The sequence below is a fragment of the Macrotis lagotis genome, chromosome 5 (assembly GCF_037893015.1).
Source record: "Macrotis lagotis isolate mMagLag1 chromosome 5, bilby.v1.9.chrom.fasta, whole genome shotgun sequence".
Classification (NCBI taxonomy): domain Eukaryota; kingdom Metazoa; phylum Chordata; class Mammalia; order Peramelemorphia; family Peramelidae; genus Macrotis; species Macrotis lagotis.
The window spans coordinates 188,111,325-188,135,766 of NC_133662.1; the positions used below are offsets into that span (position 1 = coordinate 188,111,325).

The 24,442-nt window shown below is 34.8% G+C and overlaps 1 protein-coding gene across 5 annotated transcripts in view; it reads left to right on the forward strand.

The window, feature by feature from the left end:
* SMOC2 (SPARC related modular calcium binding 2) overlaps positions 1–24,442 on the forward strand; it is a 251,190-nt gene that overhangs the window by 48,845 nt on the left and 177,903 nt on the right. The window lies entirely within an intron of this gene.

The window sequence follows — 24,442 nt, forward strand, 5'->3', positions numbered from 1 at the left end:
TGTGCTGATGGCCTTGACATTTTCTCCCTCTTATCAAATGGAAGCTCCTTGAAGGCAGATCTGTTTTATTTTTGCCCTTGTATCCCCTATAGCTAGCAGAGTGTCTGACATGAGGTGAATGTTTAATTAATACTTAGAGACATATAAAAAGGAACCATATATTTTTTAATGTATTTTATTTTCCTTTATAGAATGTAAGCTCCTTAAAATCAGGGACTGCTAGATTTTTGTCTTTGTATCTCATATATAATAGTCAATATCATAAACTTTAAGACAATTTCTGCTTAGGGGCAGTTAGGTGGCAAAGTATATAGAGCATTGGCCCAGGAGTCAGGAGGACCTGAGTTCAAATCTGGGCTCAGGCACTTAATAATTATATAGCTGTGTGACCTTGAGTAAGTCACTTAACCCCATTGCCTTGCAACACCCCCCCCAAGATGATTTCTGCTGATTAACAGCCCCCTCTAGGAGAAAATTCTTAATATTTGTACTTGAACTTCATGGTGAAATGCTAAATGAGGAAGAAGAGTGAATGTTGTAGTACTTTTACATTATCTATTTTACTTTATTATGTGGATTCGTGTGATTGGCTATTAATAAAAAAAGAAAAAAGAATGGCAGCACGTGTTTATGACAAAAACAAGGTTCTAGAACCACTGAAAACTGTCATTTTGGGGATTTACTATTAGGAATAATCTGGTAATTCATTGATTTCTAAAACCTTGAAATAGACTATAAGTGATAAGTAGAATGTCTAAAATTTTCATTTTGTCAAAACCCTAGCATCCAATTGATTTTTAAACATCATGCCAATCTACACATAGATTAATGATCTCATAAATTTGTATGCTATTTTAAATGACTTAGGTTACAACTCATCCATGCCTTCACAACCTATACATCATTTGTTGATGTGCTCTCATTAATTTTGCTACAAGGTACTGGAAATCTTCCTTCTCCTCTCCTATAAATACTAGAACTAAAATTGAGTAGAAAAAGGCAGAGTCACTAGACCTGGATTCAAATATCATAGCTGATGCTTACTACCTACCCTGGGTAAATAACTTAATTTCCTTGGGCATCAGTTTCCTTATAGATAAAGTGAGAGGGTTGATTCTATAAAGAAGAAACTGTGACAAGATTCTGTGAGAAGTTTTGGATGAAGAGTCAGGAGATGAAGCCTCAAGTCCTGGTTCTCTGTCTCCCACTCCCATCTCTCTCCCAGAAGGGATGTCTTTTACTTCTCTGAATCTCAAAGTCCTTTGTAAATGGGAGAGTTGGTGCTTCCTAAGGACATTTGTAAATGTAAATTGCTTTGATACTGGTTTCTAAAGCCCTTTCAAGGTGTAAATACCTATTTTACTGTCTATTATTTATCATTTATGCATTGGAAAAATTACTAGTTTGGGAGGCAACATACCTGGATTCAAATCCCACCCCTGATGCTTACTACCTTTGTGACCTGAAGCAAGTAACTGGGCTTCAGTTTCTTTATCTGTAAAATGAGGGAGCTGGACTAGATATACTCCTGAGGTCCATTTTAGATACATGATCTCTCTTGAATATTCTTGAACATTTCCTATACTGCTATTCACTATACCAAGTACCATACAAAGTTTTGCTTGGGATTTTCCCTTTGCAACCTATTTTTCCCCCATTTTGAATCAATTGCTACCAATAAAGGTCATCTCTAAGGAGAACACATCTTGATGCTTGATGAATTTGTAAAAGGGTACATTAAAAGCCCCACTGATGAATTGACAAATTCACCATTCTATCTGCCCTCTGGCTAATCATTCTGCTACCTAGATTATTGTTCCTCTGTCCTATTTTCCCTGAAAGTTAGATAGTCTCCATTTAAAAAAAAATTATGTACTATATGTTCTGTCCTTCTTTCCCTTTCTCAGAATTTCTTAAAGCCCCCAAATTTCAGAAAAATATTGAATGTATTTTATTGGAAAGAAAACTGACTCCATGTCTTATATCTATCATTAGCTAACCTTGTATCCTTGAAGAAAGCAATATCTCTGAGTTTTGTTTTCTTCATAAACTAAAGAAACATGATCTCTATACTATTTTTCTTTTCCCTCATATTCTTCAAATATTGTTTGATAAGTTGCTTTAACTCTCTCCTCCAAATGCATCCATGTTTCAACAAGAACTTTTTGACCTCTCTATGCTGATCACTGCATTAGATGCTGTAGGGAAAAACAAATAAAAGCAGATGTTGTCTTTGTCCAAGGAGCTTATAATGTAGTTGAGTAGACAAGACAAATACAAAGTAGTCACAAAAATAGCCCAATCTTTGTAGTGTCTTATCTTAGAAACCTTAGCTATTTGACATGTAACTAAGAACTTATAATAAATAAAAATCTCCTTTAGCAACCAAAGTGGATGGTGAAAAATACCTATGCTAAAATTTATGTATTTTCTTTAGGGGAAAATCTCTTGAACCTTATTTATTATTTATTTTTATTATCATTATCATCATCATATACATGATAAGTTTGATGAACTGTTTTTGCGACCCATAAAAATTTAGAAGGGGTCTATTTGAGATTGGCATTCTGATAGCAGCAAGAACTGACAAGAGATTACCTAACAGTGAGGGAGGAGACAGAAACTGTAGAGGGGGAAAAGCAGAACAACAATTTAGAAGCAATATTCTGAGAAGATTGCTAAATTATAGTAAAGTGTATTAGTACAAATTTTCTTCTTAGTGACAAAAGATTAAATGTTGTTCAGTATTCTCTTCATAAGCATACAGGGAAATAGATAACAAATTTTAGAAAACTTCCCATAAAAAATAGTAAAGGAAAATATTTTTGGTATAATATGAACCTTTATTATTCTAGAAAATTTGCTTTTTCAAACATGAAATTGAAATTTAAAATTATTAAGCACCAGAAAAAATAGCAGTCACTTTTCTAAGTTGCCATCTCTCTTTCTTTTTTAAATTTTATTTTATTTTTCAATTTAGTTTTTCAATGTTCAACTATTTGCAAGTTTATAAGTTCTACATTTTTCTGCCATCCTCCATTCTTTGCTGCTTCTCCAGAGTGTTGAATATATCTGGTAAAAGTTGTACATATACATTCATGTTTAACTTCATTCCATATTAGTCATGTTGTGAAAGAGGTATTAGAGGGGAGGCTAGGTGGCGCAGTGGATAGAGCACTGGCCTTGGAGTCAGGAGTACCTGGGTTCAAATCCGACCTCAGATATTTAATAATTACCTAGCTGTGTGGCCTTGGGCAAGCCACTTAACCCCATTGCCTTGCAAAATCTAAAAAAAAAAAAAATAGGTATTAGATCTAAGAGGGACAGAAAAAATATGGCCATCTCTCTTCTTAGCGAAGAGCAAAATAGCTTGTGGTAAAAGTGTAAGAAGTTGACAAATTGGTTGCAGACTTCAGATAACCACTGGAGTCCTTTGATCAGAAACCTATTGCTATTTATACTATATTGAGGCATCAGTGCCCAAATCTTTCCTCACAGTGCCTAGTTATAAAACGCTACTTTATTACATTTACTTATTGTCCAGAGGCTGCTAGTTAGCACAGTGGACAGAGTGCTGTGAATGGAATCAGGAGGACCTGAGTTCAAATGTGACCTCAGATGGTAACAAACTGTGTGACCCTGGGCAAGTCACAATTCTGTCTGCTTCAGTTTACTTATTTGTAAAATAGGTCTGATAATATCCATTTCCTAAAAAGGGTGTTAGGAGGATTAAATAAGATAATATTTATAAAGTACTTAGCAATGGCTTATTCCTTCCCTTCCCCAATTCACCTTCAACTGAAGATATGAAGAGCTATCTATAGTGATCAGAATGGACTTTACAGGTTATTGGTCTTAATCCCCTTATTTTACAGATGAAGAAACCTCTCATGAACTGTAGGATTACTTTGCTGGACCCCTCCCTCTTATTGGATAGGCCCTCCATTTGATGAAGATGCCCTGGCCAACCATCTCTTCATTTCTTACCACTCCAGACATTTTCATCATGCTCCCACTCTGGTTAACTATCTCCCATTCCTTTTTCAGTTTCCTTTTATCTTCCCCAATAGAATGCAAGCTTTTCAAGGGCAGTGACTATCTTCCTTTTTTGCTTATACATGTATTTTTGGTGCTTATCATCTTAAGAAATACTTGTTGAGTGATTGATTAATCAGTAGTATTAGAATGTAAGGGAAATTTGTAAACCACAGAGTTTAGCAATTACTGATAAAGTGCCATAGTGATTCTAAAAGACTCCAGTGGAGATTCTCCCTTGGAATATTTCTTTGTTACAGCACCATTTCATCTCATCCTGAATGCCCTGAATCTGACTCCATGGGAGTTCAGGTTGAGACTGAGTTTGAAATATGGAAGTCCAAGTCCTGTCAGCAAGTGAAGGAAGGACATGGAAGAGATCATTTTGGCTTCACCTTAAACTTAAGTATGTTTATGTATCATTTAAAATTCAGAAAAGAATGAGTGGTAGGCAACATATTTTCCCTTATAAAGGATGACCCTGTATAACTCTTGATAGGTCATCCCTAACGAGGGGAAATATTTCTGGATGATCTTGTATAATTCGCAGTAGGTCATCCCTAATAATTGTAAATACTTTTCATATCAGGCTTCTACTATCATGTATCTAACTAATGCAGTGTTTTTGATCTAGGTCCAGTTGAAGTTGGCTGAGTTTGACTTATGAAGAAGCAAGAGAGAGACAGTGCTGAAAAGAGAATATTGACTTTATTTTGTGAAAATGACAAGCTAACTCTGTGCACATGAAATTAGGGTTGCCAAGGTAATGTCAGGCAGCTAGTTTCCAAAACATTTGAATAGTGGGGTGAGAGTGAAGGGTAAGCATCAGAGAAAGAGTTTTTTAAGCTCTCTGATCATATGAAAAGGGTTCAGGCAGGCTGGAATGTCGAGGTTTGTTTGGCTTTGGAGTCTTTTAGTGATGATATCTCTCATGGCATGTCTCTCTTAAACCAAGCATCCTGGGTCAAATTCAGCCCTGAAATCTGCATGCCTGACTTCCCCCAAAGTCAGTGGAAGTTGCAAGGGAATATCTCAGGATCAAAATTATTATGACTACTAACAATAAAATAATGAAAAATTTAAATCCAAACATTAATTTGATCCACCAGTTAAAATAGTTCCACAAACAATCAGGGTTAGTGTTTCTAATCTTATTGGCTGTGGAAGTAGAAGGGCTATTTGTCTTCAACTAATTGTGATTCCTTTTTATTATTCTCAAGGAGATATTAGTTTGTTGGACATATTGGAAACCACTAAAGTAAAATAAGCTAAAATGAAATGGGAATCAGGGCTTTAGAAGTCATAAACTTGACTTAAAACAAAAGTTGGGAGTTTGAAGATAGCTTATTTATCATAATTATTTTAGGTGTATCATTTAGCAAGCCCCTAGGTCTTCTGTTTTTTGATGCTCCTTTGTCTTGCTCTCTGTATATATATAAGATTCTTTTTGTAATTATATAAACATTTTATTTGTTTTCCAATTACATACAATGGTAGTTTCTACCAATCATTTTTTTTGCAAGGTTTTGAATTTCACAATTTTTTCTCTCCCCCCTCCCTTCCTTCCTCCATGCTCCCAACAGAAGGTAATCTGATATAGTCTTTACATTTGTTTCCACGACATGAATAGATAAAAATTAAATGTATTGAGAGAAGAAATAGATCCATAAGGAAGAAAGAAAACATTAGCGATAGCAAAATTATGGAATAAAAAAGACAACTGTTTTAAAATTTAAAGATAATAATCTTTGGTGTTCATTTAAATTCCACATTTCCTTTTCTGGATACATATTCCTCTCGTATCCCCTAAAACTGTCCCTGATTATTGCACTGATGGAGTAAGCAAGTCCATCAATGTTGATCATCAGCCCATGTTGTTGTTAGTGTGTACAATGTTCTGGTTCTGCTCATCTCAGTCAGCATCAGTTCATGAAGGTCTTTCCAGGCTTTTCTGAAATCCCATCCCTCATGATTATACATACATACATACATACATATATGTATATATATATGTGTATATATATATGTATATATATATACATATATATGTATATATATATATATATATATATATATATATATATATATATATATATGTGATACTTTAGGGTCAGGGTAAATGAAAACCATCCACTAAGCAAACTAGAAGATTGAATGCAATCTGTACTGGTATGATGAAATCACAGATCTTTAAGAAACAGAACTATCTGTCCTACAGTAAAAGATTATTAGAGGGGCAGCTAAGTGGCGCAGTGGATAGAGTACTGACCCTGGAGTCAGAAGTACCTGAGTTCAAATCTGGCCTCAAACACTTAATAATTACCTAGCTGTATGACCTTGGGCAAGCCACTTAACCCCATTGCCTTGCAAAAACCTAAAAAAAAACATTATTAGAGGGCCAGCTAGGTGATAACAGCACCAGCCCTTGAAGTCAGGAGGACCTGAGTTCGAGTCCAGCTTCAGACACTAAATACTTACATAGTTCTGTGACCTTGGGCATGTCTCTTAATCACATTACCTTACAAAAACCAAGAAAAAAGGTTAGTGTGAAATAAGTCCACAAAGGTGAAAGAGAGTTGTTAAAATTAATTAATGGAATAAATAAAAAAAAAGATCCATTAAGTACTTACAATTTACCAAACACTGTGCTATTCTTTAGGGTTAAAATACAGCAGTAGAGCCAGGCTCTGCCCTCAAGGAGCTTATATTTGGAAAAAAAAATCATAACACAGAAATAGAGTATATGAAGTGTGACTATGCATTAATGAGGGTGATTCAGTAAAAAAAAAACAAAAAAAAATGTTACTTGGCCTAAAAGTAAGTTAGTACTTCCAAAAATATTTTGAACAATGGTAATATTATTAGAATGGCCTGAACAGTTCTAAAACTTATTTGAATAGGAAAACAATTCTGCAAATTTGAATGCATACATTTAGATAAGATCACTTTGTATACAAAAGAAAATTATGTTGTTGTTGTGGATGAAATTTTTGTGACTTATTGCCATTCATCTTTGCTAAAGTAATTAATTCTCCTTAAGAATCAAAGCAGCAATGCTATACCTCTGAAATGGATGCCCCAGATATAAAGGTCAAGATTTTTTAAATTAGTGGTTGCTCATGAAAATGAAGAGCATCACTCTCTGATATGATTTGGCTCCATATTTGACCACATCTATAATAGCACTACATAGCAACATTATACTTAAGGCTCTGTCAGGCTTCCCATCCTAATATCCAATTTATAGTCATTTTAATTTCTGGCTAGTTTAAGTCAGGTTGGGTTGAAGTTTGGCAGGAATGTTGACAAATCTGGATATAATTTTATTTTTCAAGAAATGGTGTAAGCCAGCCATTTTCCCCCTTCTTGGTTAGCAATGTCCAAAATGAGATATTTCATGGGCAACTTTGGATTAGCTACACATCTTTTGGTTAAAGAAGGCCTTGTTGCTAAAGAAACAAAGTGATTCTTGCCATTCAGTAGCACCATATACAGGTTTTCAACAACCTTTCTTAATGGGGTAACAACATTCCCCTCCGAAAAATACATTCTGGGTATATGCAGTAGCTGCTTTGTGTAATTTTGCACTGTCAACAGCCGTGGAACCAGTAACACTGAAATGTTTTGATTCTGGAATCATTATGATGGAATGGAACCATCCTAAATTAAAGTCCTGTCTCAGTTTCCATTATAAACCTCACTGTTTTCTTGGTTTGACAGTGTTCCAGTCACGTTGGTCTCCATCTTGGCAAGACCATTGAATAGTTACACCAGATGTTATTAGGAATACTTCTCCCTAAGTATCATAAGTGAATTTAGCCTCTATGAACTGGCAGAATAACAAACAGTCTTGAAACCAAGGGGCTGGGCATGTGGGAACAGTTGCTGGGATAACCTCTTCATTTGTTCCAATTTAAGAGTTTTTTATATACAAAGGTTTTTAGCAGACACACACCTGCACACACACATATGGTACCATAGGAAACACCTGGTCCATTAACCACAATAATAGAAAGAGATGATTCCTCCTCTCCCCTGGAATTCCACATCCAGCTAGAGTTTTTTTGACCTTTAGCTCAAAGTCTTCAGTAGGGTAAGCAAATTTAGCAGCCTATTTTTTAATAAATGGATATAAACTGAACATGACTTCCTTTATAGCCTCACCGGAATAATATGAAAAATAGATTTTAAATTGCTGTTAAAAGGAGCTGCTCCCTTTTTCTTGTAGGGGGATCCTTCTTGCTAGCACTGCTTTGGAGACTTGTTAAACTGGAGAAAGTACAATTAGAGCTATTGACAATTGGGAAGATAGCCATATTTTTCTCCACATTGCATTTTATGAATTTTTCTACATTCATTTTTTATTCCAACTAATGTAGGGAAGTAGGGAAATGGTAAGACATTAGTTACTCTGTGGTCCAATACAATTCTGAGTCAAGGAGAAAGCATTTTTTTAAGAACCTACTATGTGCAGGCATTATGATAAGCAATAGAGATACAAAGAAAGAAAAAAAGATAGTCCTTATTCTTGAGGAGCTCACATGCTAATGTGGGAGGCTAAAGACCAGGGAGGATTCTCCCCTCATTGGAGAAATTAATGGCCATGTACAATAAATAAGTTCATGTAATAAGTCACTACATCCTTGTCTAAAATTTCATCTGAGTACATGTACTTTGGGTTATGAAAATATGCTAATTCAATTTTATATTTTGGAGAATGTTTGCTTCCATGTAACCTCCCAAAAACTGTATTGTGAAAAATGTAATCATCTTTACGTAGGTTTATAGAGCTATAACTGTAAGGGAGCATAGAGGGCATCTAGTCCATACTCCTCATTTTACAGAAGAAGAAACTTAGGCCCAAAGAGGTTAAATGACATATTCATGGTTATAAAAATACTGACAAAGCCAGAATTCAAACTCAGGTCTTCTGACTTCAAATTTTCACTATGTCATGCTGCCTCTTCTTTCCCAGATTACTGACAATGACCATGGTTATTTTCTGATGACTGGGGAAATTAATTTTTTTTCTTATGACTTCTTTTGGATGGGTGCTCTAAATCTACTCTCAAAGCTGATTTGCTATTCTTTCCTTCTCGGTATTACTAAATAGTTACATGTACATGTGAAAAGAACTGTGAATTCATCAGTAGGAATTCTGTCTTTACTGAAGATGGATCATACTCTTCTATAACTTGGTAGAAGGTCTTTATGATCTGCTTTGACTGGTCCTCAGACAATAATCTAATTCTAGATCTTTATCTAGAACTTTTCCAACTTGATTGTATTTCATAGAGCTTGTGATCTGCTAATACAGTATCTGAGAACCAAAGATCAGCTCCAGTCCATAAAGGCAGAAAGATTTAGATATATTAGTATTTATAAAATATGAATTATGAGTTTTCCTTGACCATTATCTATACCTTTCTATCTTATGGTGCCCGTTCCTCTATCATTTGTTAAAATCCAGTCTGATTCCTTGGGTTTCAGACTCCTATTATGTAACATGGGGGTACATGGATTTATGTATGCGTGTGTGTGTGTGTGTGTGTGTGTGCATAACTTGATATAATTTGATAATCACTTCAATATATTTAAATAATTTTTCTATAAACTGATATATTCAATTTCATTCATTTAAAAATATTGTCCTGAGGAATGTCTATGGATTTCATCAAGCTGCCATAGAGGTTCATGACACAAAAATTTCAGAGTCCCTTCTCCTTGAGATCTTCTGCAAATGTTTTTGTTGTTCTTGCACTTTTCTTTCTGACATAGTTTCTTTCTCTATAAAGTCAAATATATGTTTGAAGAGTGTTATGAGAACTTCATTAATAGTTATGGTAACATAAATCACTGTATGTCAAACCTTCTCCTTAACTTCGCCCCATGTTCATCAATTGGTTCCTATATTCACAATGCTGTTTTTTTAATTGTTCATAATTCATTAATTCTACCTCAAGGAATCTACTCCCTCTTCCACTTCTCTTTACAATACTGCTCCATTAATGCAGGAAAACACTTCCGCCTTTCTGCTCTGTTTGCGAGTCCTGCCAAAATGATAATATAACCCGAAGTCAGGAAGACCAGAGTTCAAATGATGAGAGACTTACACGGCAGTCATGTGATCCTCATCAAGTCACCCAAACTCCTATTTCAGTTTCTTCAACTGTAAAATAAGGTGAAAATAACAAACAGTGTTTATTGTAAGAATCACAAAAGAATTTTTGTAAAGTACTTAGCACAGTGTCTGCACATAAAATCGTGGTATAAATACTTATTTTCTTTCTCTTCTTGAGCGTAAAGACTTTTTTTGATTTCATTGTGCTATTATCAGAGAGAGAGGCATGCACAAACTTGGCATGTAGGAAAGGCTTAATAAATGTATAGTGAATTGCACTGGTAAGCATAGCAGTTGTGCTGAATATACAATTTTATTTGTTAAAAAAAAGGGAAGTCATTCCTTCTGAAGTGAAATTCAATGCAAAGAAGGTAGATGGTGAATGTTTAAAACCAATGAAAACCAGTAGAAGGCCTTTTCACTACAAGATACTATTTTCCTTTTTATTCACCCATAATAAATGTGCCAGTATTAAAGATAAATAAGAAGTGATTTCTTATTCAGTTTGAATTTATTTTGTTTCATTAGTAGCATTGCAACAATTTCTACTATTTTTCTCTAAATGTCCAGTACTTTTGTTGTACCTTGGTTTAAATAGATTTTTATGGGTTAACTTCATTTTAAAATACTATTTCTATGGGGAAATTTATTTTGTGTTCCAAACAAGTAACTAACAATTGCATTGTAATGACATAACAGTTTATAAACCTAGTTCTAACTATATTTGTTTTTAAAAAATGCTTAAAATTTTCATCGTTTATGAATGGTTATGTTGTGTTCAGTTAGATAATAGGACCTTTTCTTTGTTTGAATTAATGTAAAAACATCAAAGAATAAAGCATGCTGGCAGCATAATTTTGAATTATAACTGTCTTTGTACCTGAGAGGAGAAAGGTGAAAAAAAAATCCTAACATACTTAAGAGGTGTCAGATGATATATTACAGAGTCAGCTTATGTGTGGTGTATGCCAGCTTTCTAGAATTGTTTCTAACTATCTCTTAAGTTGTATTTACACATTTCAATGATCAAGATAATTCTGCATAGTGATGTGAGAACATCAAGGGATTCAGATGTTCCATCTCAAAGACCCATGAAAGAAATTCTCTTTGAAAGACCTGCTTCCCTAGCTATCTCATAATGTAAACAAAGTATGCTAAAAATGTGAAGAATCTATTAGGGTTATATAAACCAAAGAGAGAGGGGAAAATGAGTCCTTGAGCATTTTCTTCTTCTGGATTGTACCAGAATGGGAGCAGGTATTGAAATTCATGCAAAAGAGGGTGAAATGACAAATGGAACTTGGGCTCTGGCCTTCTAAGTTATCAGAAACTAGAATCATATTCTTAGAACTAGAAAGGAGGGGACCTTAAAGGCTATGTAGTCCAATGTTATAATTTATTAGAAAAGTGTCCCTAGGGGCAGCTAGCTGGTGCAGTGGATAGAGCACTGACCCTGGAGTCAGGTGGACCTGAGTTCAAATCTGACCTCAGACACTTAATAATTACCTAGCTGTGTGACCTTGGGGAAGTCACTTAACCTAATTGCCTTGCAAAAGAAACAAACAAACAAAAAAAAAGAAAAGTGCCACTGAGGGCTAGGTAACTTGTCAAGGAAGACACAGGTAGAAGCAGAGGCAGGTTGCAAATCCAGATCCTATTTCTAAATATCTAGGTCTGAGTCAGAGTAGAATGACAATTGATATCTGCCTTCTTGGCTTCTCAAATGTTCAGTTGTCCAACTCTCCAAGACCTCATTTAAGATTTTTCTTGTAGAGATACTGGTAGTGGTTTGCTGTTTCCTTTTCCAGCTCATTTTACAAATGAGGAAATTGAGGCAAAAAGAGTTAAGTGACTTGCCCAGGTTTAAAGGTGATATAGTGGATCACAATATGCCTTTCCAATCTTACTACTTATTAGTACCCTCTGCTCACTCTGTGACCAAGAAAAAATTAATATTCTCATGCTTAGCATCTCATCTCCCTCTGACTTTATATTGTTGGAATATATACTTTCTCTTCCTTTCCATGTATAATCCTTGTTTCCTTCAATACTAATCTTTCCTGTTCCCTCCAATTTATGTTTCCTCTAAGCTTATCTTGTATTTTAAAAATATTTTGTTTATACTATATCTTTGCACATTGTATCCCTTGTTAGAATATCAGCCATTTGAGGGCTGAAAGAATCACACCTTTGTCATTTTATACCTACTGCTTATTATAATGATTGGTGCTTAAAATATTTAAATGGAGGCATTTATAGAGATATGAAAGTCTTTTTTGTTCTCACTCTTAACTCCTTCCCCAAGACCTTAATTTATCCCAACCAATTGATGAATGATCAGTTCTTATGCTTTCCCAATATTTTCAGATGTCATGCTTAAGTGGAGGGGCCAGAATTAGATAAAATGCCTTTTACCTTCTAAGCATGCCCAAGTTATCTTCAGCTAGATACCACATCCAGCAAGTACTAGGTATAAGTGTACTGATTCATTTAACAAATATTTATTGAGTCCTTATTATGTATTTGATACTTTCCTGAGAAACAGGTTAAAATATTAGTCATGATCTACATTTAATATTGTATTTTTAATATTGTTTCTTCCTATTGACAGGAATTGAAACATCCTAAACTCTCCCAATCCAATATTAACAAGATCCTTTCCATAAAATCATAAAATGATGGGTATCATGAGGATTTTTTTTTAAAAAAAAGGATAGGATCACCCATTTTCCAACACTAGACTTCTTGGGATGAGTTTTTTCAAGGATATGAATGAGAATCACATAGCATGGGCATGAATGGATTTTGATCTTTATCAAGGGAATCACAGATCTATTGGAGGTGGAGACTCTTTCAAACCTTTAAAGATTTTGAGACCTCTTGTTCTTCATCTGTGGAACCCCATGGAAAGGAGTAATCCCATGATTTGCAAATCAGTTCTTTACAAAGAAAATAATTAATAAACCCCTATCTGCTGTACTGGCTTAAAAAAAAGAATAGAGGAATGTTGTAGACATTTTAGAATAATGTAAATGTCTCTCAAGAACCTACAACTGAGGAGAAACAGGACTGGATAACAATACTAGAGAGGTATTTGGGAGGAAAGAGAATATCTCAAAGTATGTACATACTTTCACAGGAGACAGTCTGTTCTTTATTCTGAGATAAAGGTTCATTCATGTCTGATGTAATCTATCTCTAGCACCATTTTAAGAAGAGAAAATAAGATTGCATGTCTATCCATCAGGGCTACCTTGCAATCTTTCTAAAGTGTGAACAATTCCTCTTTACCTATTTCAATAGAAGAGAAGATAATATTAATGATCTCTTTTTTTCAGTCATTCCGTCCAATTTTTTCTTGGCAATAGTTTAAAAATTCTGCATAGCACTTAATATGAGCTGAGTAAGACAGAAAAACCCTTTTCATGCCTCAGTGTGTGCTGCTAGAAAGCAGTAGTTTTAATTATCATCATAGTCATCATCATCATCATCAAAACATTTCATTATATTTTAATTCTATTTATTTAATGACAATGATCATAGACATTTACAATCTAATATAAACAAACTAACTTGATAAATAAAGACTGTATGTGATGAAATCAAAGGCAGAAGATCAATTCATAATTAGATGGTAAGCATCATAATCAGATGCATCTCAGGGATGATGGTCATTTAGAATAGATGAAGCAGATTTCAAGTTCTCTCCCTCCTTATTTCCTTTTCTCCAATTGTCATAAGAATTGATGCAGAGTTGGAAGAAATCACAGAGGCTATTCAGCCCAGCCTCCTCATTATCCAGATGAGAAAATTAAAATACAAGAAGATTAGGCAGTTTTCCCAAGAGCACACAGATAATAAACATCAGGAAGGAGATTTTAATTCAAATCTGGCTTTTGTGAAAAATCTTAAAACTGAAAGGTGCTTCAGAAACTGCATAATGTGGTCTTTCTGAATGAGAAGTGGGAAGGAGGGAGGGAGGGAATGAGGAAGGCAGGGAAGAAAGGATGAGGTTAGGAGTGGGGAGAGAGAGAGAGAGAGAGAGAGAGAGAGAGAGATTATCAGTTCATTACATTTTTGAATAGTGATAGTTCTCAGTTTTTCCTTGTGTTAAACTGAACTCAGACCATGTTACATATAAATCTTTCTTGTAAAATTAGAAGACAGGGATATATGTAATTTAGGCACCCTCTTGCTCTAGTATATATGATTGTATACATATGGGTGTGTTGAATGCACACATTCTTCTTCCTTGGAAAGTTATGGGATTTTTCATTGATTTCCTCTGTTGATGCCAATTGCAACATCTCTACACCTTGGTGAATCATCTTCATGTGTTCTATGAACAACAGTATTGGTATTTGTTATATCACTTGGCAACACATTATCACTTGCCTTCTGGAAATAAGTCTTTCCAAAATTAAAAGTATGATTCTTGATGGCAGATTTACAATTCCTTCTTGGTACCATATTTGAAACCTTTCTATCTTGATGAAATAGAAAAAAAGTTTAGATCATGATGGCAAGGCATACATAAAGAAGGGTTTTGAATGGATAATCTCCTTTCTATCTGTAAATCTAAAGCATAAATATGTAGCTTCCAAAATCACTGAAAAGTTACAGAATAAGACTTTCATAGAGATACTAATATTTATGTTTTGTTATGTTATAAAAGATTGCTGATAGAAAAATATTTATGAATATGAAGTACTTCCTAAATGTGAGCTATGTTTATTATATCTATAATTAAAACATATTTACATCTGTCCTTGTATCTCTCCTATATAATTAAATATAGGATCCCTATTTAGAGAATATATTTTATAATTCCAAGTAACTATAGATATTTATAGCTATTATACATGTATATATGTATATATGTATATACATATATTGAGTCAATATAAATATGCTTTTACACACATTTTTACATATATAATATATATTATATATATGCATATAATGTGCATATTACATATGGACTCCTGTTTCCTTTTCAGGATTGCTGTCTATACCCTTCTCCTTAACAAGGGATTATACCAAGACTCCTGAGATCTCTTCTTTTTCTCTCAATATTCTCTTTCTCTCCACAAATCCAGATTTTCATCACCGATTGCTTCTGAGCTATATTGAACTAGATAGCTAGTAGGCATTGCAAACTCAACATGTCTAAAATAAAACTCATTATTCCCCCAGCTCGCACATCCCCACTAGTCCAAGCATCTCCATTTCTATTGAGGTTACCACCATCTTTCCAAAGCTAGCCTGGTTCATGGCCTTGTCTCCACATTCTTATTGCACTGCCAAGTTTCATCTGTTCTACCTCCTCTACATCCCCTATATCTTATATTGTCTTTCCACTCCTCCTATTGCCACAGATCTGCTTAGTTCAGACTCTCGTTATTTCTCATCTAGACTCTACCCTAACCTCCTAATAGTTGTCCTCCTTCATATCTTTCCTTAGTTCAGTGCACCCTCTAAATAGTTGTCCAAGTGTTGGTGTTACTAAAATTTAAGTCTGCCCATGTCATTCCACTGTTCCTTAAACTCCACTTGCTCCCTGTTTCCCCTAGGACCAAATGCAATCTTAACTATTTGGAATTTAAGTCCTTCATATTCTGGTTCTAACTTTCCTTCCATATTTTATTACACATTCCTCCCTTCCATGTAGTACAACTGATATGGCTTTCTGCATTTTTTCAAATATAATACTCCATGTCCTATCTCTATGACTTTGCATAGGATGACCCCCGCCCTGGAATAATATACCCCTTCTCTATCTTTACCACACAAAATTTCAAGCTTCCTCTAAAATTTAGCTCAGCAATTTGAAACTATGGGCAAAAAGCTATAAAACTGTACATCCATAAAGAAGGGCCTTGAATGGATAAACTCCTTTCTATCTATAAATCTAAAGCATAAATATGTAGCTATATATTTACATATATTTGCATACAAATATCTATACTCAGAGAGATATAAGGGTATTTTGTCCTCCATGCTCAAATATAATATTAGATGGTGATTTATATAAAGTTTAGGAGTATAATTCAGAAAGTGAACACATACCCACAAGTCATTTCACTGCTGCACATGCAAAACACTCACCTCTGGTCTATACCACCATTTGCGCCTGCCTTTTTAGCTATCAATTAGGCTACTGTCATTTCCAAGGGATGTGCATGATGGAATCAGCTCATTCACTGTTGAGTTTCCTTGCATTCCACAGCTTTCCCACATCATCTGAAACTGGGCTTTAGTACTTCCTTAAAGTATTTCTTCTGCCCACTGTCCTTGTGGCTGTCCTACTTCGATTTCTATTGACAGCAGCCAAGACTTTTATTATCCATGAAGGCTTAGAAAATTCCTAGCGTGGACTTGAATCTTCTATAATTTAAAAAGAAAATCAAAGTAAATTTCAATCTATCAATCAAGCAAAGAAACAACAGATATTAGTTGAAGTCTTATTTCATCCATACCCAACTCCTATTGAGATATAACGGTTATAAGTAGTATATACCAGCTATAGATTGGAGAAAACTATATGTAACTTTAATTCTTTTTAACCATGCTCTTTTTTTAAGCTCAATTTCTAACTCTCAAAATTATATTACTAGAACTTAAAGATCAGCGAGTTGAATATTTTTTGTTTGACAATGATTTATTAGTTTTTTTATTTATTATGCCAGTCATAATATTAGGAAAGACTGGGGTCAAGTTCTACCTCTGTCACATACTAACCATGTTATCATTGGCAAGACACATCAACTTTCAGTGTTTCAGGTTACTCTCTAGAAATCTCAGTAGCAATATGGGCAGAACAGTTTCAGTTTTATTGCTTGATTTTCCCTTTACCAATGAATTCACAAAAAAGAAAAAGAAAGTAAAGAAAGAATATCATTATAAGAGTTTATATTTATATTGTTTCTTTAATGTATGGCTGTGCAACCATTTAGCTCTTCTGGGTCACCTTGACCAACAAAACCATGTCTAGTGCTGCATATAGAATTCAATATTTAATTATCATGCAATATAATCCCCATTAACAATGAGTATAATAATAAAATTAATAATGCCACATAAAAGGGCTTTGAGGGCTGCATGTAGTCTGTGGACTGCAGATTAGACATACCTGCTTTAAAGTTTCCAAAGAACTGTCCCATAACAACTCTGTAGAGGAGAAATTATCATTATCCTTATTTTAAGAATGAAGAAACAAAGGGCTAAGATATTTTGTCTAACATCACACAGCTAGTTACTGGCAGAACAGAGCCTGGAAGAAATGTTTTTTGACTATTTATCCAGAGCCCTTTCAGTGGTACCCTGCTTGTCTCATGATACCCTTAATTAGATTAAAGTCAAGTCAGCAAGACTTCTTTAAAGATGAAAATAATAATAAAAATATTGTAAATAGGCAGTATGATACAATGGAAAGAGAACAACCAGGCTGCACAAATTCAGGAAGAAGTCTAAGACTGACATACTGGCTAGATGACCTTGGTCAAATCATTTAACTTCTCAGTATTCCTAGCAATTTTAAGACTATAAATTGTAGGACATTTGTAGAACTTATCATTGCCAATGAAATCGCAGGTCTTCTGTTCACCCCTTTGCTTCTCAAAAAGGATAGCCTTGAAAAACTTTCTTCCTTTTAGACAAAATATAAGAGGGGAGATTAGTTTCACATGAATCATTTAGCATTTACTTTCCTAATTCTTAAAGAAAAGATAATTTTTCAAGGCAAAAATGTTTTCTTGAATATTATATTTTACATAGAAAGAGTAGAACAACCAAGAGAGTGAAAATTGAATGACTCCTTGGACTATTAGTTAATTTCAGCATATTCAAATGCAATGGAAATAACTATTCTTGACTCTTTGTCTCTTATTTATAGCTTACCATCTGAAATTAATATATGACATTAGCAGCCATAATAACAAGTCAATAGTAATGATAATAACATAGACTGCTTTAAAGATTTGACCCAGCATATTTTCCCCCATAGCAACCTTGTGAGGTAGATAATGTGAGTTTTAAGTGATCAGACTAATATCAACAATGTGCTGAATTCATTTTTATTGGTTATTATGATAGGTTTTTGAATAGAGCCCTTTAAGGTACTTAAACTCTATCAAAGAGGCCATGAACATTGGGTACATATTTACTTAAATGGATCTGTGATTCCCCTCTATTTTTACTTAAGAACCCAGATAATAAACTTATTGATGGAAGGCCATGGATCACTTTTGTCTTTAGATCTGTCTGCCTATCAGTCTGTCTGTCTGTTTATCTATCTATCTATTCATACATCTATCTATATTCTATCTTCAATCATCTATCTGCATATAAGTGTATATTATGAGTTATATACAAGTGTACATTTATTCATGTATATGTATGCACACATATGGACACACAGACAGAGACAGAGAGCAAGAGAGTGAGGAGACACACACACACACACAGACTTGTTGATTGATGAGAATTTGTTCTCTTAATCCACATGCTTCTTTTGTTCATCTTTCTTTGTTCTTCAGGCTGATTCAGCAGGCTGATGCTGCTCAGAATTAGGAAGGTCATGAAGAAAAAATAATTTCAGTTCTCAAGCAAAAATGTGGGCTAATACTATGATACCTGGCAGAAGAATGACTTTCAGAAAAGAAAGTCTCTTCTACTCTTCACTTCAGTGCAGTTCGCAGTGATTGAATCACTTTTGAGATTTATGGTGTGTTAGTTTGGAGGATATTGTCACAATCTTCATGGAACTGCTGTATTCTCTTGTCATCACAAGCAACAGGTCTTGCTGGACTTGTTTTTAATCTAATCTATGGTTATCTTTTTGCCTAATCTTGTCCTGAGTTGCTGTCCAGCTTGTTTCAGTTTCAGGAAGACTCTGGTCCTGATGTTCTGTCTTACTATCTGGCCACCCTCTTGACTATTGAAAAGTAAAATGATCAAGAGGGCACCATGTTGCCTTTGATTTCATGAATCAATTAATATGCATTTTCTATTGCCTACCTATTCAAAGAACTTGTGAGCTGTTCTACTTAGCTAAAACTTCATTCTCTTTCCTGGTTTAATTTATGGCAAGAATATCAATGAGGTGAGAATAATAATAAGTAGTAGTTTTTTAGTGCTTTAAGGCTTGCAAAGTACTTTTCAAATATCTCATTTTTATCTTCACAAAACTCAGAGAAATAGATACTATTATCCCCATCTTCCACATGAGGGAATTGGCATTAAATTACTTATCCAGAGTCATACAGAAATAAGTGTCTAAGATGAGATTTGAACTCAGATTTTATAAAAAAAAAGATCCAGTACTGGGTGCTAATAGAGAACTAGCTTTGGAGTCAGTAAGACCTGGTGCAAATTCTTCCTTCTAAAAATATGAGTTGTGTGATCCTTGGTATGTCATGCAACATCAGGACTTCAGGTAGCTCTGTAAGGCTATAAATTGCTAAGAATGTGGAAGGGCTTTGTCATCTCAGAGTAGACTATACAATGAAATCATATCTAGTCCCTATTCTAAGAATATCAATGTGAAAGTGTTTCATTTCCTGCAATAGTGTGCAGACAAAGATTGCTAATTGAGAATAGTAATACTTACATTATTACTTTTCCATGGCCTAAGAATTACTTGACCCTTAGTATTCACTGTGCCTCCTTTCTGCCACTGCTGGACATTGAATTGCTCAGCGTTCTCAAGGCATTTTTTTGGTTTGTTTGCAAGGCAATGGGGTTAAGTGACTTGCCTAAAGTCACACAGCTAGGTAATTATTAAGTGTCTGAGTCTAGATTTGAACTCAGGTCTTCCTGACTCCATGGCTAATGCTCTATTCACTGCACCACCTAGTTGTCCTGTTCTCAAGGCTTTTAATGTTGTTTGTTCATAAATGTTATTGATAATGTCTAATTTGTCTTTCTCATTCTACTTTGTTCTGCATAGTGGTCTCTGCAATGTCAATCCTCAGTTTTCAAAATGAAGGAATTACTTCCTTTCTCCTTTAAATAATTTTATAAAACCTCTTTCCTCCAAATTATATGTGTATATGCGTGTGTCTGTACATGTGTCTGTGTCTGTGAATGCTGTTCCTTCAAATTAAGTTTGACAAATAGCAAGGCTACCACCTTTCTGGCTACTGGGATATCATTTTGACAATCATTGTATCCATGAATCTCTTAGCTAGAGTTCCAACCTCTTCAATAAGTTTTACTCACATTAGTATGATCTGCTATCTTTCTAACTAAAAATGTAGACTTCAACCTGATGAGAAAGTGGACAAATTCAGCGAGGCTTGAGATTTATAAAATATTTAGCCCATTTATCAATTATTTCAAGTTTATTATTGTCTTTAATTGCATTTCTTCCTTCCTCCCCACCTCATCCCCTTCCACCTGCATGCATGTTATAGGAGATGTAATCCATATGTTTCTGATTCATTAATTCATTGAATGTTGATGCAAAAACCACTTGATATCCAAGAAAGAAACTTGTTGAAACTTTTAAAATGTATTTGAAAATGCATTCTCCCTCCCTTTCACCTTAAAAAAGAGTTAAAATAAAACAAATACAAAAATTCTAGTTAGGGATTTCTTCAAAATCCAGAAGCATTTCAATTCCACTGGGTTCTCAACTTTGTTACAGTTATCCACAATCATTTATAAAGCTTCTAACATTTTCAGACAGTGTTAAGTGCTGGAGATACAGCATATTTTTCCAAGAAAGGGGAAAGACTCTCTAGGAGCTCTTAGTCTGGGGTGGGGGTGGGGTGGGGAGCAGGAGAGGGAATGTAAACAACTATGTACTGATAGGATATGTACAGAGTACATTGGAGATGATCTTGGAGGGAGGACACTAGGATTAGGGACTTCTTGCAGATGCTGGATCTTAGTTGAGTTTTGAAAAGATCCAGGGAAACTAGGAGGTGGAGTACAAGGAGGGAAAAGGTTCTAGGTTTGCAGGACAGAAAGGGAAAATGTATTAGAGGTGGGAGAGAGAATATAATGTGCAAAGAACTCAAAGGAGTGTAATGTCTTTGGTTTGCAAATCATGTGGGTGAAGGTGGAAGAGTATAAGGTGTATAACAAGCCTGGAAAAACAGGAAGGGCTTTATATATTATATGGAGGTTTTTATATTTCTTTCTAGAGACAATAGGGAGCCACTGGGGTTGAGTGAGGAGGGTAACATAGTCAGATTAGCACCTTAGGAAGAACAATTTGACAGCAGGGTAGAATAGTAGATGATGGCAAGTTTTCTTTTCTTTGACTCATTCAAAGTCCCTCAGTCACACACCTATGTGAATGATGAATTTTCTGAACCATTAAGAATTCAGTTTCTCTGAAATAGTTTGGATTAATAATGAAAACAATTTAGTTAGAAAATTACTTTTCCTTCTTGAACTCTCTTCTATCTCAGAATTGCTATTAAAAAGAGGGGAAATATGCATAAAGTGTTCTCTTATTGCTGGAAAAGAATACTTTCTTTGTTAGTGCCTGTGCCATTAAATTATCAAGAATTATGGTCAAATTCCAACCTCATGAATGCTACTCTTATTTTTTAATAAAAAGATGTGGAAGTTGTCTGTTTTCATTTGCAGAAAATGATAATTACAATGTCTTATCCCTAAGTCATATGCATTTCCTCACTTAAGATTTAAGGAAATGCAAATAGATCACAGCTTAAGCCCCAAAATGAATTGAATCTAGGTTGCCCTATCTTTTCTGTGTAAAACATTAAAAGCACTGTTTATAGGTCAGTCTTCACTTGAAATAAGCAGTCATCATTTGGGGGCATGATCAAATTGGATCCTCTGTTGTTGTTTTCTCTTTGCTTCCTCTTGTGCAATGCTAAACTTTCCAAATCCAGTTATGTGTTTTAGGAACAAATCTATCAAAATTCTCAAATATTTGTGATTGAGGGAAATGAAGCAATATTAAAAAATTTTTTTAAACTGAAGCAACATTTTAGTGGGTGGATGAAATTTCTAAGGGGACTGTGCCTTCTGTCTTACAATACCCAACAGAGTGATTATCTCCTGGCATCTACATGCCTTTCATGCCTTAATGCCTATTCAGAAGTCAGATGCTAGAAAAACATGGTAGAGGACTTCTATGCTTTTGCCTGTTAGTCTTCAAGTTCCAGGAAATTAAAATGCATTTTATTTTGAATGAAAAAATGAGGGTCAAAACTCATTTTCTGTGTCAAAATTCAAATAAATATAATTAAAGGGTAATGTGAATTTTTTGCTATGCCTCAATAACATAATAATAATAATTACCATTTATCCTCTGCTAAAATATTAAGTGGATTTCTTAGAAATATAGAGCCAACAGTTTAAAAACTATTTCAAAAAATAGCAAACAAACTATAACAACAACAAACTACCAAGTTATAAGCCTTGTGCCAGGAATGACAGAGCAGGATGCACCTGGTTTACCTCTAGGGGCTTTATAAAACTTCTGTTCACTCTAGTCATAGCCTGCTATTTCTCCACTTGCCAACACTCGTGGCTTAAATGACCAAAAAGATTTTCATAGCAATAATTAGGTAGAAATATCTACCACTTTGCCAAAGACAGTTCACTGCACTCTATTTCCATTTTAAGGAACTGCCAAGGTCACTTTGGGTCAGGACAGCATCTGCTTCTGGTAGGTCATCTGCCAATGAAGTAAAGTGGTTATACTTCATGGGAAGCTACTGGTCATTTGGTCTACTTTATCATTAGAGGCCAGAACAACTATTAATCATCAGGTATTTATTTAAGCATTAAGGCAAACTTCATGTACACAAAGACAAAAGTGAAACAATCCCTATCATCATAGGGTTAACTTCATACATAATAGAAGGATAGCTAGCTAGAGCTAGCTAGCTAGATAACATTTAGTGAGTACTTTTGTTCCGACAAAAGGATAAAACAAAAACAGGAGGTCCATATTCTCAAAAAAAATCATTTTTAATAGGAGACAAAAACCATAAAAGGTGGCTAGAATAGAAGACAATGGGGAGTAGATAAGGCATTTCATGGGGAGAGATGGGACAGATGCCAGAATGAGCTGGAACTGCAGTGTCAGCATGGGGTTGGAGCTTCTCCCAAGGTATGGTTATTCTGGGCAGGGACATATGAAATTCTGTTCTTATTAAATTTATTTCTATTATTTGCACTACTGATCTGCTAAGACAGTCAGCAGACATTGGATATTCCCCCTCTTCCCAGATTCAACATTATCTTTAGTTGCTGTATATCAGATTATTTATCAAATAATCAGGGACTGATTACCTGGACCATCTATATGAAGACTTTCTACCTACACCAGGAGTTGCTCTGATTGAGTAGGGGTGGGTATGATGGGAAGAGCCTGAGAGCAGAGATAATATGAGTCAAGTCCTTTCCTGGAATGTTCAAAGGAAACTGACTTTTATAATCATCTAAACCAGTGTGGGGAATCTTTTTTCAACCAAGGATCATTTAGATATTTATAACATCATTCTTGGGGTATACGTGATAAATGATTTAATTAATTCACTCCTAAAAAGGCTCCTAGATTTATTGAATTTCAAATCCTGCCTGCAGTTGCCTTGGCAACACAAGACCTATATAGCTCACTGACCCAAGGTTCCCTGCCCTTGATCTACATTCTAAATTCTGGTACTTGAAGGTCCTTCTGCTATGTCTCCTCCACACATATGATGGGAAAGGGTATTGTGAGACCACTTAGACTCATCTTTGAATACCTTATGTAAAAAACAGTAGGGATACCTGTATTACTGGATCACAGTAGGTAGACTGGAAAACTAGGAAGAGCATAGAATGCTTTAAAAGTCAAACAAAATTAAATTTGATTCTAGAGGCAATAGGAAACCCCTGAGATTTATTGAATGGAGCAAGAGGGTTGTTATAGTCAGACCTGTCTTTTAGGAGAATCACTTTGGCAGCTGAACAGAAGATGAATTGGAGTGAGGAGAAGTTTGAGACAGGGAGGAAGATGATGGACCCAAAGTTAGACTGGTCAGGTGGAGAGGAGTGCTATGCCTTCCCTCTCCATACATAAATCCCTAGATTATTTATCCATAGCTCAAATAGACCCTTAATTAATAAATACTTGATGATCTTAATTAGTGATATCATTGTAAGTTAGAGTATTTTAGGATCATAGATTTGGACCTGAAGAAATCTTCAGAGGCCATCAAGCACAAATTCTTCAATTTCTCAGAGGAAACCAAATCCTAGGAGGTTATGACTATCCCCCCAAAAAATTAATAGTGAGTGCTCTCATTCCAGATC